The 17,898-nt window shown below is 44.6% G+C and overlaps 1 long non-coding RNA gene across 1 annotated transcript in view; it reads left to right on the top strand.

Moving 5' to 3' along the window:
* Nucleotides 1-3,292: 3,292 nt before the first annotated feature.
* Nucleotides 3,293-17,898, top strand: part of LOC143428019 (uncharacterized) — a 45,323-nt gene continuing 30,717 nt past the window's right edge. The window contains exon 1 of the long non-coding RNA XR_013102386.1: nucleotides 3,293-3,398. This is a non-coding gene — a long non-coding RNA (uncharacterized LOC143428019). The remainder of the gene's footprint in view (nucleotides 3,399-17,898) is intronic.

The raw sequence follows: 17,898 nt of genomic DNA, 5'->3' as shown, positions 1-17,898 counted from the left end.
CCTGTCTACGGCTCGCGCGGATTCCCGGTGCCATTATCGTGTTTTTCGAGCAACCACGGGAGTTTTCACCGACTACAGATTGCCATGATCGATCCCCTCGACGATAGGGTGGTTTTGTTAGCTAGTGGGCGGAGAAATTTTTGCGATAAGAAATTTCTTAGCTGATCGTTTGGTGGAATATGGAAAATCGTGTAATTAATGTGAAGAGAGTTCAATTTTAAGTACGTTTTTTAATTGTTTTGAAGATTGAATAATTTTTGAGAACACAGAATCTCGATTTGAGTGATGTTTTTTATATTTGAAAAATTTAAAATTTTCAAGATTTCTTCTTACAAGTTTCTGATACGCGACAATTTTCTCTCCAACGAAACTGAAAATCCCTCCTAAAAAATTCGCTCGTCCAACGCGGCCAGCGTCAGAGCGTCGATCATCCCACTTGGAACGAAATCGTTCGGCGTCGAATTACAACCACCCCCGTTGGAGCATTGAAAGCTGCCCTCGCAGCCTGGTAGTTTCGAATCAATTGTTCATTCGTCACGGTCCATTTGAATGTAAACGACCCTCTCGGACCGGTTTTTCCCTCGTTCTCCGTTTTCAGCCCACGGATCGATGGATCAGAAAGAGCAGCGAGGTGCGCGTCGCGCTCGAGGCGAGCAAGGCGTCGCTCAGACCGATTCTCATGGGCTTACGGGGTTAACAACATCATTTCACAGAATACAACACTCTAGATGTTGTTTGAAAATATTTTGCACGCATTATGTATGGATCCACTTCCGTGGAGAAACAATTTTAATGGGATGATGCGTTTTACCTCGCGACATGCCCATTTGGGTAACGTAGCGGACGTTAAACCACCATTACCATTGAAATGGAGAATGTTTCTTCGTAGTAACCTGTATAAAAATCTGTCTTTCATATTATTTCCTTTCTCGTGCACCCTTGAGAGAATAAAATTTCACGCTGCGAAATTCCATCGTTGTAACAGGTTTTCCATTGAACTTGAGGATCTCGATTCTCCAGCTAAACGTTTAGCTAAACTTTACGACGCTGTTGCTTCGTTAATTTGTCCGTTTCTGTCCGCGAACACCGCGCAAAGGTGTACGAAAGCGTCGAAAGAAAATAACGCTCGCACCCTTCACAGCCTCGAGAGGGTTGCTCGATGTTGCGGAGGGATCGATTCGAGGGGGATGATCCGATAGAATGCTCTCGCGATCGTTGTGCAACTGCACCCACGGCACACGCTCGAGCGGGCCTGGTACGTCCGATATGATCGATTCGAGGGGTCGTCGAGATGGGAAACACTCCTCTCGGAAACTATCCCGCCCCACTAGCAGACGGATAAACGTGTTTCCATTCAGGGAAACTGTGGCGCGTCGACTTCCGGCTGGCATCGAGCCCCTTCTTCCGCCGGATTTTAATTAAGCCCCCCGTTCTTCGTCTACCGTTTCGCCTGACGCCAGACTGAATTGGAATTTTCGACGTTTCGATGACACTAGACTTTAAATGCCGCGCGTACTCCCTTTTTATTCTGGATTCTTTTCGATATCTCAAAGTAGAATCTTTTTTACACGAGATATATGTAAAAGGTACAATATTCGAAGTGTTATTTAATGGCTAACAATTTAATCGAGACGTTTAATTCGCGAAACGTCATCTCTTGCTTGTGCGATAAAGGATAAAATCAGTATAATTTCGTACTGATATGAAAATGGGGTAACTCATCAACCGCGGATTAATTAATTCAGTAATTTAGACTATGGACCGTTGAAATGTTTCGAAAACGAAAGGCTTCTGTTGTCTATTATAATAACATTAATTAATGCACTTTCTATCGAATCGTTTTCTATTCTCTTTTTTATTAATTTTCCTTCGTCTTTCACAATCGTTACAGTTCGATTCATGTACTTTCCTCGAGTATATCATTTCTCCTATTTCCTGGAGGATACATATGAGTACTCGTGGTCGGAATTAACTTCCCCGGAAGTGTGTTATTAACCTCCTCGAGAAGGGTAGGGAGGAAAGTATCCCGCGAGAAATTCATTTTCCCCAGACGACGTTCAACGAGGTCCTTTCCTTCCCTCGCGTTATCGTCGTCTCGTCTGCAGCTCGTGAATTTCTCCTGTATTACTTTGTCTTGCTCGCTTTATGCAAACACTCGATCATTTAAATATCCGTGAGTAAAAATTCGTCGAACGAACGAACTGGAATTCTAAGGAATTCATAGAAACAATGGGAGCGAGAAATCGTACGACGTAAGATAACGAGTGTAAAATAGAAAAATCGTTAGAGGGTGACTACCCCAAAAAACAGAACGATAAAATTATATTTCAAGGGTAGAAGGAATTTGCGAAATAGGATTCGCTAAATAGGTCGCTATGGCCACCTCTGTTTCTCTTATTTCCGCTTTAAGCTTTATTCGTTCGCGTTTATTCAGCCCTCGACGCGAAACCACCCCTTTCGCGATCGCTCGTGGCGGCAACAATCTTGTAGAACAACGCATGAATCCAGAAAAAGTCGATTATCGTGGTACGAACTTACGTAACGTTAACCACTCGAATTAGAGGGGAGCGGGAACGGGGTTTGCTAGCAGGAATAAGCGCACGGACCCGAGCTTAATCGTCGACAGGACACGTAGGGGTGGAACTTTTTAATGTCCCGCGGTGTGTCGACAAATGCGGGCCAAATCCCGCGTAGCCCCGGGGACGGGTCGTGCAAATTGCGAGCACCCTGGTTGCGCAACGAAAAGACGGGGTGGTGGACAGAAAAAAGGAAGAGAAAGAAAGGAACGAGATAAAAAGGGGTCACGGAGTAGCGATCTCTCGCTGGCTCGTCTCTAGCGTTTCGTAGCGAGAACTAAACAGGCTACTTTGTATTGCGCTCGCCCGGTTCTTCCGAGACAAATGGCTTCACCCTTCTACCCTTCCTACTCTTTCGTCTTTCCACAGGTCCCCTTCCTTTTCGTTCGCTTTTTTTTCTTCTAAATCTCCACCCCTCTTCCCTTGTGTGTGGTTCGCGAGAGAAAAAAAACGGGGCAAGTAGAACGCGAAGGTAATGCTCAGGCGGCCTAGTAATTATTTTCTCAACCGTCTTGGCGGAGGGGTTGAAAATGGCCTCGGTTTCGGCTCGTGGCGGTCACGCGGTTCAACAAATATTTCTCGTTTCTAAACCTTTTTCCTTTTAAGTATTATTAAACTAATATGCATCAATAACAATGCCCTGTTCGATAATACTTCATTTTATTTTTTAATTTTATGTTTCAGAAGGTAAGAATAAACTCGTCCAGATCCATTCACCCCGCTTTGGTACCCTCGCACCAGCAGACGCTCGTTTCCAATGGCGCGAGACAACCAAGGTGTGGCTGGAGGAAAAAAAGGGGAGAATCGGCCGAGGGAAAGAAGGTGAACGACTGAAGAACGTTAGGGGATGGTTTACGCGGTCCCAGTCCACGGTGCGAGCAGTGCATTCGATAGTCCTCTTAATTGCCGCCTAAATTATCCTTCATTAGCAAAATCAGGAGTGTGGCATGCAGCCCGCACGCCTACGTGGCTTCTCCATTATCGAAATCAAATCTACCCGAGACTGCGTTGCTCCATTAACAGATGATTCCGCTCGATGATAGATCGAAACGAGTGTCTCTCCTTTCCGCGGATGCGGGATCGATCGTTCGATTAAATCGAGTTCCACGTTCCCAGAAATCTGATCTGAACGCCTCGAAGTTTCGTTTCGAAGTCACGTTCACGTTAAAAAGGTGTATTAGTAGCCGTCGTCGATTCGTAGAATTTTCGACATGGAAAAGATCGTCAGAATTCACGGTAAATTCGTTTAAGGGAAGTTTGTTGAAAGCGACCGCTGGGCCATTCGTAGCGCATCGAAGGTATTCTCGCAGGAGCGTGGCGAGGAACGAGAGAAAGAGAGGAAGGTATACAGCGGACTGTCTTAGGACGAAAACAGAGCTCTGGAAAACAATGGAACTAGGTGAAAAAGGAAAGTTTCCGCGAACTACCCTCGCTGACTTCTTTCTTTCGCTTCCTCCTCGCTTACTTGTCTCTTCGTGTAGCCACGAAAAGTCTGTCCAACGACGAGAGAAAGCACGTAGACCGTTTGGAAAATTTTATTTTTCCGCGCAGCTTCTTTCTCCCACGCTTAATCGGGGCACTGATATCCCTCGAAGGAAATTCTTGCGACAGAGAAAGGGGAAGTGTCTCGTCCCTTCAGTGTTTCTTTTCAAGTAAAAATACAATCCCAGGTCTTTGAATAATATTTGAAACTTTGATCGGTTAAAAAATCTTGAATAAATTTCGTTTTCAAAACTCGACTCCCCGGCAGAGACGAGTGAGAATAGAAAATCCAATAAAGAAACTCTCTTGAGTGATCGTAGAAATAGTGCAGTCGAAGAGAAAAAAAAGATGGAAAAGATAATTTCATTCGATTCGACGCCGAAATGTTACAATTTATCCGAGCGACTCCTTGAACGAGGAGAAATCCAAGAAACTAGTGCAGGCTCAAAGGGAACGAGAGGAATCGGATCAGACGGAATGAGGAACGTCGACGTGGCGAAGGGAACGGAAGCGTGAAAGTGTTGGAAAAGCAGCAGACGAAAGGGGTGGAAATCGGTAGAGCAAGGCGAGAGGAAGGCGGCAGGCCTGGAAAATACCCTTTTATTCCGCCTCTTTAATACTCCTCTCCGCTTCATTTTTCTTTTTATCATTTCCTCTTGATTTTTCGAGCTGTTCTCCCCCTGCTGGACGTTCTCACCGTAGTCGACGCCATTAAAGCTCGCACGAAGCAGCTAGACACGCGTTGCTGCTCGAAGGATCGAAGAGACATTTGCAATCGAGGCGCTTTCGAACGGAAAAGCCTCCACTCTTCCGGTTTAACAAGTGTTCCCTTTGGCGGAAATTATTACGACTGGATGCTCATCGTTTGAAATTTGTTATTTCTCTTCGATATGATCGTCGATTCGATTAACGAACGCTTCGAAAAGCTAAGAGCAGGGGTTGAAATCCTTGCTATCTCCACTGTTATTGCTTGAAGCGAACTGTAATCTCGAACAATCGACTCTAGCACAGTTGTGGCGTAATATCCTCCCCTAATTTCTTCGGATGCGTTTCTGCGATCGACCATTTCTGCGATTAGCCGGGGTCCGAGCTTATCGCGCGTCAAAGCGTCTTCCGGTTGCGGTCAGAGCCACCTGCCTGGTCCTTGATGGCGCGTATTCACCTTGCCAGAACCGAATCCTCCGTATCTCGAAGATAAACAGATTTGGGAGACCGTGTGGTCCCGGGTCGCGTAATGGCGACCAGTAGTTAGGTGTGCGAACAATTCTAATGCATGCTATCTTCCTAACGTGATGATCGATAGGCTTGCACAACGAACTCGACAAACTCCAGGGACTACGATCACCACGTCCTCGCCTGTTGTTCTTGTCTGATAGTCCTTGGAGACTCTGGTGTGGACTGTCATTGGCTACTGACCGGTTTAAAGCGTTTACTGTGCGCTTCAATTCGAGGATGCTGCAATTCTAGATATTCAGATCGTCTGGGTATTTCAGAATTGAGATCGAAAGTTGGAGCTAATTTTTTGGAAGAAATAGGACATCATCGAAGCGATCTTGACGTTTTTAAATTTGTCCAATCGTTAGGGTATTTGTAAAGTTCTTTATCAAGTTAGTTGGACAATATTTTGTCCACGTTTCGGTTGTTAAATCGTAGTGACCGATTCGAAGAAAAGCACGGAGCACAGCGAAGGGTAGATAACACGAGACTCGATTAGGGTTCGTTGTTTGTCAAACAAAGGTATCACATGGTTAACTAATGAAAGAGGAAGTCGCCTGTGTACCTACGCGGGGTTCTAACGCAATCTAATTCCTCGAAACCGCGTTCACCCCATACACGTACAGATATCCTAGATATTCCACGTGCATTGTTCCGCGAGTCAAAACGATAATTCTAAAATACTTAAAAATATCAATAAAAATCCACTCTTCGTTGTCTAAAAAATCCTTAAAGAAATCTAACCTAATTATTCCAGTTCTTTTATAAGCCAACAAAAGAAACCAAGGATCCCATTTCATCCCCTCGATTCCAAGGAAGAGGAAAACCAGTCTCAACTAGCAGTCCCTCGATGCATATTCACACGAAGTCGTAGACACTTGGCGTAAAACGGAAACTACCGCATGGATGGTCGAACAGTCGGTGGAGTCGCCATTGCGATAGCTCCAGGGGCGCGGTATCGCGTTTCGATCGTTCGATGAAGATCGGTGCGTCGACACCGATAGCCGCGCGTACGTTGCGTGCAGCACAAGGAGGCGCGTCAATATTGGCTGGCAAACAATCGTGACGGATGATGATTCGCGATCAATCGCGGTATTGTTTCGTTTGCGATGCCGATGCCGCGCGTCGACGATGATACAGCGACGCAGGACGTGGACACAGCCCCGGGTGAACGCAAACGCCGGGTTCGCACCGTTGATTTAACAGCAGCGCTCGACGTTTAATTCGAAGAGGGAATCGGTCGCGTTTAATAAGTTTAATTAGAATCGCGTGAACGCCCGGGCTCGTCATTTGGGGGTTGTTTCTGATAACAACAAATGGGATTGCGGTTTGTCGATTACAGTATAAATAATCGGGGAACGAGAGTGAAGAGGTAATCGTCTGAAAATGGGAAATCGGGATATTGTTTTATTTAATATTGTTATCGACAATATATGGAGTATGTATCGTGGTGATTAAGTTAATTTTATCGCGCGCGGTCGTCGCAAGCGTTGCCTGCAATTTTAAGGGAAAGTATTTCCTCTTCCAGATCAATTTTTTTGGATCGAGTTAGCTCTGTAAATTAATAGTAATCGTAACCCCCGTGTTAATAGGTATTTAGCTTTATCAGGGAAGTCACGAAAAAGTGGGCACATTATCTCCCTTGGTAGTCTAATACTGTTAAAAGTCCTAATGCACCCTTTTAGCCAAAGTGCCTGCTCATCGATCCACCCTTCAACCGTCCGGTATCGACGCAATTTATCAGAAAAAGTGGCAACCATATGCACTGGCAGGCACATAAATTGCCATTCCGGCAATTGGTATTCCTTTAAAGAATCTTATTTTTAAAAGGGTTTCGAAAAGTGGTTTCTCTCATCGATCTTTCTTTTTTTTCTCCCTCGTTCTTCCCTGGCACCCTTCAGAGGGTAACCGAGTGGTCACGAGCTCCACTGAAAGTTTCGAATAGCTGCCCGAGGGTAAAAGTTCCGGCACGGACAAATGCGTCTGCGGAATTTTGGCGATTTCGCGTGCTACAGGACACGGGGATGGGATAAACTGTAAAATTTGTCGAATAGCATCGGCCCTTTGGGACGACTCCTCTCTTTGTTTCGTCGTTGCCTGTGACACGTAAATTGGAGTTTTCTTATCGTTCTGACAAAAATACGATCCTTTTTATTTCGGACAAATATTCCTCTATGACATTAATCGTAAAATTCTGGTGAAACATCGCGAATAACTCCTCGCATTTCGTACAATTTTGACAGCTTTTTTCTGCTATATTATGATATAAAAAGGAATCGAAGAAATTTATGCTTAAAAGCATCGAAACATATATTACGCGAAGGAATCCGTCTCGAGTATGGTTGTACCGTTCGCAGAGATCGAGCGACAGAGAAATTCCACCCCAATCGCGAGCGTCCCGCGACGTTCGAACGCGGCTAGGAAAATATTCTACGACGGGGCAGCAATTTTTCTTCCGACGTCATCTCTTTTTACGCAACACGGTCATAATTCACGCGAATTAACGGTAAACTCGTCGCGATCACCGTTCCTCGTTTTCTCGCTAATGCATCGCGGGGGTGGCGCGCCCCGAGCGACGTGGAAATTTTTTATTCCTCGAGCTCGCGGCTCTTTGAGGGCTGGAGTATCGAGTAACCTTCCAGTCGACGTTGTTATGGGTTTCCATCGTTCGCGAGGATTTTTTATTTTGCCCTGATTAGAGTCTCCTGTGGTGACTCGACTATTTATAACTTCTTGCCTGTGGAATACGGGGTATGATATTTTTCTTCAGGGAGACACGGAGGAGGATTTTACACGAATCTCGTTTAGGATAAGGGTGAACTCTGATGCAGGAGGATCTTTTCATATTTTAACGCTTTAATGTTTACTTGGGTTATGGGGATGTTTAGCTTATCTGATAGGCAAGCCTGATGCTCGACATATTCGACGAAAATATCATCTCAGTATTTATCTTATTATATTAAAAAATAATTCTCTGAGAGAATTGAGACTTTATTTTTTAATCGTTGAAAACGTTTCTGGCATGGAGCAGCCCTTATTTTCTCCTCACTTTCGCTGTCCGTCGAGAGACTTAGTCTTCATAGTCTGGTTACAAGGTGAACTCGGTATAAAAGTGGATCCCACCGTGTGGTAAATTGCAGAACGAAAGTGAAATGATCGATACGCGAGAACATTGCGTGGACGGCGCTCTTCAATTGTCTGTTATGTTCTATTAAAGGGGACAACTGCTTTCCGGTGGTAAAAACCAAGGGAGGCTAACTCGCGAGAGTCCTGTTTCATCGAAGCGAGCATACTCCTTTACCTCCGGTAAACTTTGGCAAAAGGTGATAAAACGGAACGAGAAGATGGAAAGAAAACTAAGTGGCTTTCAGAAAATCGACTTTTCGCTTATCCCTTATTTCTGGGCCCTCCTTTGTGTTTTAATGTTGCCTTTGACCTCCCTTTCCCCTGACCGTCCGTCGTTTTAAATCTATCCTCGCTCAATTTTTCACTTTCCTCTGGTTCTTTACACCCCTTACATAATTGAAGTTTTTTTTTTTCTGGAACCTCGAAATATTTTTCAACGATAAAATAAATTACGCGCAGTTGGTATACAGAGTCTGTTTCATTTCGAGGGATAAACAGAGTTGTTCGCACGAGCAAAGATACGAAGGGTATAAAAGAGCGTTGGGGAAGGTAAGAAGGGGTTGGTTACACGCAGTTGCGCGTGAACTGCGGCGGGGCAGACGTTAAAGGGGTTGGCGTGGGCAAATGAACATTTTTGTTCCGAATCACGTTCCCGTTAGTGCAAGGAACAGTGGCAGGATCGTTTGCGATCACGTTCCTGGTACAGCACGAAGCAATTGCGGCGTTGTTGAATAATCCCGTCACGTGGCCAACCCGAAACCCCTGGAAACCTCGACGCCACACGTTATTATTTCTTTGTTACGCAATCCACCGCGTCGTCTTCCCTAAAAGCCTCCCCAGGGATGATTTCGTCGCGTTCTAACACCAGAGTTTCACCTGCAAATGTTATCTCGCTATATTCCTCCCGGCGGGATACATTTTTATTTACTCGATACGCGCTGCGATTGTCTTAACTCCCGCCTTTTTATGTCCGACTGCTTTCCCCTTTTTATTTTAGCAGAGAAATATTTTTCATCGAAGCGGCTGCCTCGCAATGTTTCCTTTGCCACAATATTTTTCATTATAATACTCCCAAATTTTATTATAAATAATCTCTTTTAGTCCCTTCTGTTCAAAATGCAAGAAGGAACATCCCTACAAAGAAACGCTGCTATCTACCACCCTTATTTATTTCTACCATTCTAAAATACTCCATCAGCAGCAGCGAAGTACTACCCGAAATGTTGGGAAATCGAGAAACTCCACCTGCTAACCCGAACCACGAACCCTCCGCAGCGATAAGCCCGCACGATACTCGGTATCTCCGGCGATATCCACGAAATCACCCCCCCAAAACGTCTTCTAACGTCTCGATCAACCCCGAACCAGCCCGGGACAATACTATATCGCGACACCGCGTTTCCACTCGACTTTTCACGTCGATTCAACGGCCGTTCTCCTCGGGAAAAATCCTCTCCCTCGTTATCAACGCTCTTCGTCACGTTTATCGCGGGCAACGAAGGGGGCGGGCGTAGTTTCAGCGATCGTTTCTTTCTGTCTGCGCCGTTGATACCGTGTTTCCCGATCGTGGCGCTGACAAAAGACGAGGACGACGAGGAGGGAACGCTGGGACCACGGTCGCGTTACCAGTCGTGGAAGAGGAAAGAACGAACCAGGAACGCGGTGGAGGGTGGGCTCGGTGAAATGGGACGGAGGGGTTGGAATCGACTCTTTCCAGTGGTTGACGGCGTGGAAACGGCTGGGACGATGGAAATTGTTGCGTTGCACTGGTTCGAGGAGATTTTCAAGGGATAGTCTACCGTGGAGGACAGCGGGGCGGTTAAGGTGCTAGCATCCCCTCGCGAAACACTTTGTCCTCGTAAACGGGAACGCTTATGGTCGGCGAGATTGAATTTCGCCTCGTTCCCGGTTCGAGGAACGGTGAGGACCGTTTATGAGATCGTTGGCAGGGAATGGCAGGTGGTTTCGCCGGTTGGATGGGCCGCCCTTCACTTCCGCCTCTTTTTTCCATGCGTTCCTTTGGGAAATTTTTGCGGAGATCGCGTAGGCGTTCGTACGATTTCTTGAATACGCTACTCCTTTTCGTTCCTCTGCTATCCCGTTTCCTTTCTTTATTTCTAACCAGCGACCGAGCTGGACGATTCTCCTTTTCACTTACCACCGTTTTTTTCACATCGTGTTTATTCAGCGTTCGCGTGGATTCGTGTAAAACGTTAATTACCAAGATGTTTTGTTGCCGCAACGGAGCGTCGAGTTGAAACGCGCGGTGTAAGTGAAACAGCGAACCGGAAAGACTTTTTCTCTGGTTAAAGGATTAGGAACGCGGCTCCATTTGTATAAAGCTCATCCAATTGCGAAAATTCCAGCCGACCTTGCGCGGCTGCTTAAGGTCTCTCCTAAATGGAAAAGCTTTTACCTCCGTGAATTTTCGAGGCACCGTGTTCGAGTGTCCGGATAAAAGTTATAGGAACACAAATAAAATAGCGCGGTCGAGAGTGGACAGTGGTAGAGTCAGCGGAAGTAGCGGAGAACCGTGTGTGGTCAGACGCACGGTGCACTCCTTACGCCGTTCCTTGTGTCTCTAACTTTTCCTCTGCGCGCTGTTTTCGAAATTTCCTCGTATAAAACCCTTCGCGGAACGAACCACCGGAATAACGTTCCACGCGGAACACAATTTAACGCGAAATAAAACATGGAGATCGAAAGGTTCGACGCAACAACGCTCAGAATGGAACGGAGCGAGATACGTGGAACACGATGCAATTATAATGGAACGAAGCACGATTTACGTGGCAAATAGAATTAATAGCTCCTCCTGGTGATAATAATTTCTACATTCGCATTAAATAAAATACGCGGTACACAACGAGACGTAGATCAAATAGTAACGCGCGCGAGCTTTAATGTAAAATAGGGGATAATATATACGGGGACGAAAATTGAATACCAAAATGGAATACGATCGGAGCACAATGTAATACGGAATTATGTACGATACCGGGGACAATCGAACGCAAATTGATACATGGCGTAGAACGAAGTACAATATCCGGTATCACGCGACGCGTGAACTTAACTCGTTTAAACTATGCAGATTAATTGTCAACACCGTTGCAAAGCCTCAAAAGCGGGAACCGCCATCGATTGCTCTCGCCCCTTTGGAATTTATTCCCCTCGAGATCGACGAGGCGATTCGAACGATAGAATTTCTACGGGAATCATCGACAATAGGCAAACCGCGGCGGTCGCGAGAACCGGAGGAACGAGTCGCATCCGGGGAGACGAATGTGGCAGCCGTAAAGCACAATCATCGACGAGTTACGGCCGTTCCCGGTGTTTACTGTCCGTTGTTCACCAGGCGAGGAAATATGGGTCGAGTGGCGCGTGGTACGGTTCGTTCTTCCTTCTCTCTTTCTGAATCATCGTCCGCGGCTGCGGCGAACTTTTGCGGCGGACGCGTCTCTTCCATCGGACAGAAGGCAGAGGCAAAAATTCTACGCGAAGGATAAAGGATGTTGAACGTGCGTTACCTGCCGTCCCGTTGAAAGTGAAACGCGTTACAGCAAAGACTCCAGGAGGGATGAAAAGCGGAGAACCCGGGAGATGCGATAACGATAATAGCGCAGGGTAGTTTCACCTTCACAAAAGGAAAACCATTAAGCAACGGTGGGTGAAACGGCGCAAAAAGTGGGGCAACCACAACAGAAAAATTGAAAAGGACGAGGGAAAAAGACGATGGAAGGTAGAGAGGAGAATGGACAGAGGATGTCAGGAAAAGGGGAATGTGAGAGGAAGATAACGAATAGAGAGATCCAAGAAAAATGAGAACGCAAAGGTAATCGAAGGGGAACAGGACGCGAAACGCAAGAGATTTTTCTTATCCGTACGATTTTTTGAAAGAACGGTTGCGGAAGAGAGAGGAACGACGGCGTCCGCTATTCGAGAGGGCGTTGAATGGACGCGAACCATGACATTTCCGGGTGGAACACGGGCTTACTCGTAGAACACGGGGTAGAAACTCATCCGCGGGTAATTTCATATCCGGGAAGTTGTTTCCGTCGCGCGCAAATAAATTCTAATGTCTCCGCGCGTGTCGCGGCGACGCGCAGTGCGCCGGATGGCGCTTCCTTGTCCACCTAGATTGGCCATCCGGCACACCGTGATGCCGCGGCGTGGCGATAAATCGGCAGAGACGCCAGAGAATGTGGAACTACTCGTGGAAGCGAACTTACCAAACGTGAAACTACATTATTCACTACTTACATGCAAAAGAATACCGTAACGCAATAGTTTATTGGTATCGAGAAAATGCAGATCGATTTACGCGAGAACAATTATGTTCTGTTTCAATAAATGGACGATAAGGGATTGTAGAAGTTTATAATTTTATTATATAGGAGAGTAAGGGACTTGGGGAATTACATACATATAAAATATATAAAAGTATCTATAACTATAATCGAGAACGTAAACTTGACTTAACTTACACTATAATTTAACTAATAATACAATTTCCAATCCAACTGAAAGTTTCAAAGTCCTGAAAAGGACTTGGAAACTTTCAACTGAGTTGCAAATGACTTAAATCTAGGCACGTAGTCCTTAGCATGATATCGTTTTCGAGAGACCGGTCTCTCGGAAACGCTACCAAGTGTCCAGGTCCACCCCGTGGAGGTGACTACGCAGGGACCCATCCCTATGTCCCTAATCCCATCCACCCTCCATTACATATGTGTGTTCTCGGCACAGAAGGTGCCGAGGACCGACTCTACTTCTGAATTTCAAACAACCGGGATCCATAATGCATTCTCCAAAATCTAACATAGATTTTAGAAATTGCAGTACGGACTTTTGCGAAGGGGATGACGAGAAATGCCATTATCTTACACAAAGTGAAATTTCTAAGATGACTCTACAAACACTTTAGAGAAATTAAAGTGTTTCGCAAAGGGGTCTACGGTACGATACACTAAACTTAATTTAACTATTTACTGACTCGAAAAAATTATGATTGAAAGTTAATCCAATCAAAGTTAAAGAAAACTAATAGAAGCAAAATTGAAAATAAAATTCGCGACGCGACCGAAACGAATAAGTACCAATGAACCTGCGTTACATCCTCGCGAGAGAATTCTAACCCGATGGTTCAGCACTAGCCACTAGGCGAACCGTACCCGACGCGAATCGCGAACAAGTTATGTCACGACTTACGTCGAAACAATCGAAACCACGCTCTCCCCAATGGTGAATGCGGGTACCACCAAGAATTCAGCGAGACTTAGCAGTAGGACGCATTGCCCAACGACAAGAACGAACTTCGCAGACCGCCCCAAGTCGTCTTACAGCAGGTCCGAAGACCCCAGCGACACGGGGTAGGAGCTACTCGGAACGAACCCGCGTGAGCGCGTCCAATGTGCTAAGCCTATACCCAAGTCGAGTACCCAACGGGCGTACCAATCGACAAGGGCTGCGAAATCTCAATGGGCACCGAAAACCACATCAGTTTGATTGAGTCTCGTCTGTTTCGTTGCGTGACGATGGAAGACGGAAATTCGAGTGAATAGAAGAGAAAAGGAAAGCTACGTGAAGCGATTGCACGCAGCGGAAAACTAGAATGCTCAAGGGAGTGTGTAACGCATTTTCATTGGTACAGACTAAACGCGAACCGATTTAAGTTAGAACAATTTGTTCTACTTTGATAGATGTACGGTGACGGATTGGGGAAGTGGTTGTTTCTCACTTTGGATAAGAGAATGTATTTCTTTACAATTTTATTATGTAGGAGTTACATATAATATACAAAAATAATTAAAACTAAGTATCGCACGCATCCATCGGCGAGAACGCAAACTTAACTTAACTTAAACTCTACCTTAAATAACTATACAATTTACAATCAAGTACAAAGCTTACAACTAACTCGACGTTAGAACTACCCGCACTAAAAGTATTTTAATTTCATGCGAACAAAGTAGAGTGATAGTTGTGCGAAAAAGTAAAGATACTCGAAAAGGAGAGCAAGGAATAGAAAATAGAAAGTGAGAAGCAAATTTAAGTTAATGGAATATTATAGAAAATTCTAAAAATTAATTGTATAAGGTCTATATAAGACAATCAGTTTAAATGCTTTGGTAGTTCTAACATCGAGTTTACAATTATACTTATGTCTACGTGCGTAGTCCTTCGCATGATATCGTTTTCGAGAGGGCAATCTCTCGAAAACGTTACCAAGGGCCCAGGTCCACCTCGTGGAGGTGACTACGCAGGGACCCATCCCTAATTTCCCTAATCCCATCCACCCTCCATTACATCTGTGTGTTCTCGGTACAGAAGGTACCGAGGACTGACTCTACTTCTCAATCTCAAATAACCGGAATCCATAATACATTTTCCAAAATCTAACATAGATTTTAGAAATTGCAGTATGGACTTTAGCGAAGGGGATGACGAGGAATGCCATTATCTTACACAAAGTGAAATTTCTAATATGACTCTACAAACACTTTAGAAGAATTAAAGTGCTTCGCAAGGGGGTCTACGATACGATATACTAAACTCTATAATTCTATTGTAAGAAAAATTGATAAGAATCATAGTAAAAATGGAAGCAAAATTAAGTTAAACTAAAGTTAAGCAAAGAAATAGACTAAATAAAATTCGCGACGCGATCAAAACGAACAAGTACCAAATAAACCTGCGTTAGATTCTCGCGAGAGTATTCTAACCCGATGGTTCTACACTAGTCACTAGGTGAACCGTACCCGACGCGAATCGCGAGCAAATTAAGTTTATGCCACGTCTTACATCGAAACAGCTGATACCACGCTCTCCCCAATGGTGAATGCGGCTACCATCAAGAATTCAGCGAGACTTAGCAGTAGGACGCATTGCCCAACGACAAGAACGAACTTCGCAGACCGCCCCAAGTCGTCTTACAGCAGGTCCGAAGACTCCAGCGACACGGGGTAGGAGCTACTCGGAACGAACCCGCGTGAGCGCGTCCAATGTGCTAAGCCTATACCCAAGTCGAGTACCCAACGGGCGTACCAATCGACAAGGGCTGCGAAATCTCAATGGGCTCCGAAAACCACATCAGTTTGATTGAGCATCGACTATTTCGTTGCGTGGCGATGGAAGATGAGATTTCGAGCGAACAGAGAAGAAAAGAAAAGAAAAGAAAAGCTACGTGAAACGATTTCACGCAGTAGATACTTAGAATGCTCAAGGAAGAATGTAACGCATGTTTACCGGTACTGACTACACGCGATTGTAGAAATGGCTATTTCTCACTTTGCATAGGAGAATGGAATTCTTTACAATTTTGTTACAATTGAGTTACAATTGAATTACTTAAATCTAAGCGCTTATAACTAAGGACGCACGCATCCCACGGCGATCCAACGGCGATCCAACGGCGATCCAACGGCGATCCAGCTGTGATCCAGCGTCGAACGTAGAAATTGAAATGAATAAGGAACGAAATGGATATCAAACCATCGAATGACGAGAAAAACACAACATTTACGTGAAACAAATCTTGGAAAATGTTAAACTCCAACGCCGTATTCAGCAGAAATGCTATTTTCTTGTTTCCAAATGAAAAGAGAATAGTGAAACTGCTTTACAGAACAACCCTCCGTTGAGAACAAACACCACAGAGAGAAAAATAATGAAAATGATACCCAATGAACTGATTAACGACGACCATAATCATACTCGATTGAGATAAATTAGGGAAGACAGGACAGAAGGGATTCAGGTTACACAGTTATAATATTATATTATGTGAGTGTACAAATATGTTCGTTAAAACTAACTTATACTATTTGCAATCCAGCTTAAAGTTTCAAAGTCCTGGAAAGGACATGAAAGATTTAAGTTGTACTGCAAAAGACTCGATACTAAAAGTACCAGTGATTAAATTATTCTAATCTACTGCAAAATTAATGAAATAATAGTTGGATAATAAAATAAATCAATGAAATAATAGTTGGATAATGAAATAAATCAATGAAATAATAGTTGGATAATAAAATAAATCACTGAAATAATGAAAGTAAATCTATGAACTCTTTACACAAGACAGAAGTTACAAATCGTAATCGTTTAACTGATTCTGGTACTTTTAATATCGAGTTTACAATTATACTTATGTCTACGTGCGTAGTCCTTAGCATGATATCGTTTTCGAGAGACCGGTCTCTCGAAAACGTTACCAAGGGCCCAGGCCCACCCCGTGGAGGTGACTACGCAGGGACCCAATAACGCATTTCAGAATAGTTAAATCTTTCATTTGTTCACTCACCAATCGTCAGGCAAAAGTCGTTGTCATCACTGTCCACTATTGTTCACAATCATCCATTAGTGTTCACTATCCTTGACTTCTTCACCAGTGTCCACCATGGTCCACTAGCCTTCACAGTCATCCACTAGTGTCCACAGTCATCCACAAGTGTCCACAGTCATCCACTAGTGTCCACAATCATCCACTAGTGACCACAGTCATCCACTAGTGTCCACAGTCATCCACTAGTGTCCACAGTCATCCACTAGTGTCCACAGTCATCCACTAGTGTCCACAGTCATCCACTAGTGTCCACAATCATCCACTAGTGACCACATCATCCACTAGTGTCCACATCATCCACAAGTGTCCACAGTCATCCACTAGTGTCCACAGTCATCCACTAGTATCCACAGTCATCCACTAGTGTCCATAATCGTCCACCAGTGTCCACTACCCTTGGCTCCTCCACCACTGTCCACTGTCATCGACCACCATCCACAGTCATCCACCAGTGTCCACTACCCTTGGCTCGTCCACAGGTAGCCACCAGCAGCAACCATTCTCGTTTCCACCCTGACCTTATCGCCTCGACGTCCAAACAGCCAAAAGGCCCTTGACAGTCTAGGACGCCTTTTATACACCCCTTCCCACTATCATCACTCTCCCACTCCTTTGCAGGTGACGAGTTGTCATAATCAATTTTCATAGTATATCAGCCCGGAATTTTTTAATTTTTACGTTTTTATTGTAAATTTACTCTCTTCGCGACTTATCGCAGTAGTGCACATCATTTTTTTATAATTTTTTTACAAATTAAACCTACGTTTATACAGTTACAAGGTAAATTTCTATCAATCGTCGAGTATTTCACTGAAAATTGTATCGTTCCACTCTGTGCTCTTACCAATCAATTAGCTATCGATCATATTAATCCAATTAACATTAAAATACTATATTAAAATATACATTTTGTCATGTTCACATACTTATTCTTCAACTACAGCATACGTAGTCCAGTTTCAACTTTCATATATCGCGTCGTTATCCGAATTTTCACTCGTGCTTAATCTTAATTAAAACAAACGTTAGCGTATCCTCGAAAGAAGCGGAACGCGTAATGCCAAGTGTCCCATACGCGGAAAGCCGGCGGCTAATATCATCCGGGACGCGAGCAGGATTTCAACGAGCACGGTCCCGCGCGAGAAATATCCC

Source organism: Xylocopa sonorina, chromosome 10 (genome assembly GCF_050948175.1).
Source record: "Xylocopa sonorina isolate GNS202 chromosome 10, iyXylSono1_principal, whole genome shotgun sequence".
Lineage (NCBI taxonomy): Eukaryota > Metazoa > Arthropoda > Insecta > Hymenoptera > Apidae > Xylocopa > Xylocopa sonorina.
The sequence above is the reverse complement of the archived record's forward strand: the minus strand, read 5'-3'. Positions and strand labels throughout refer to the sequence as shown.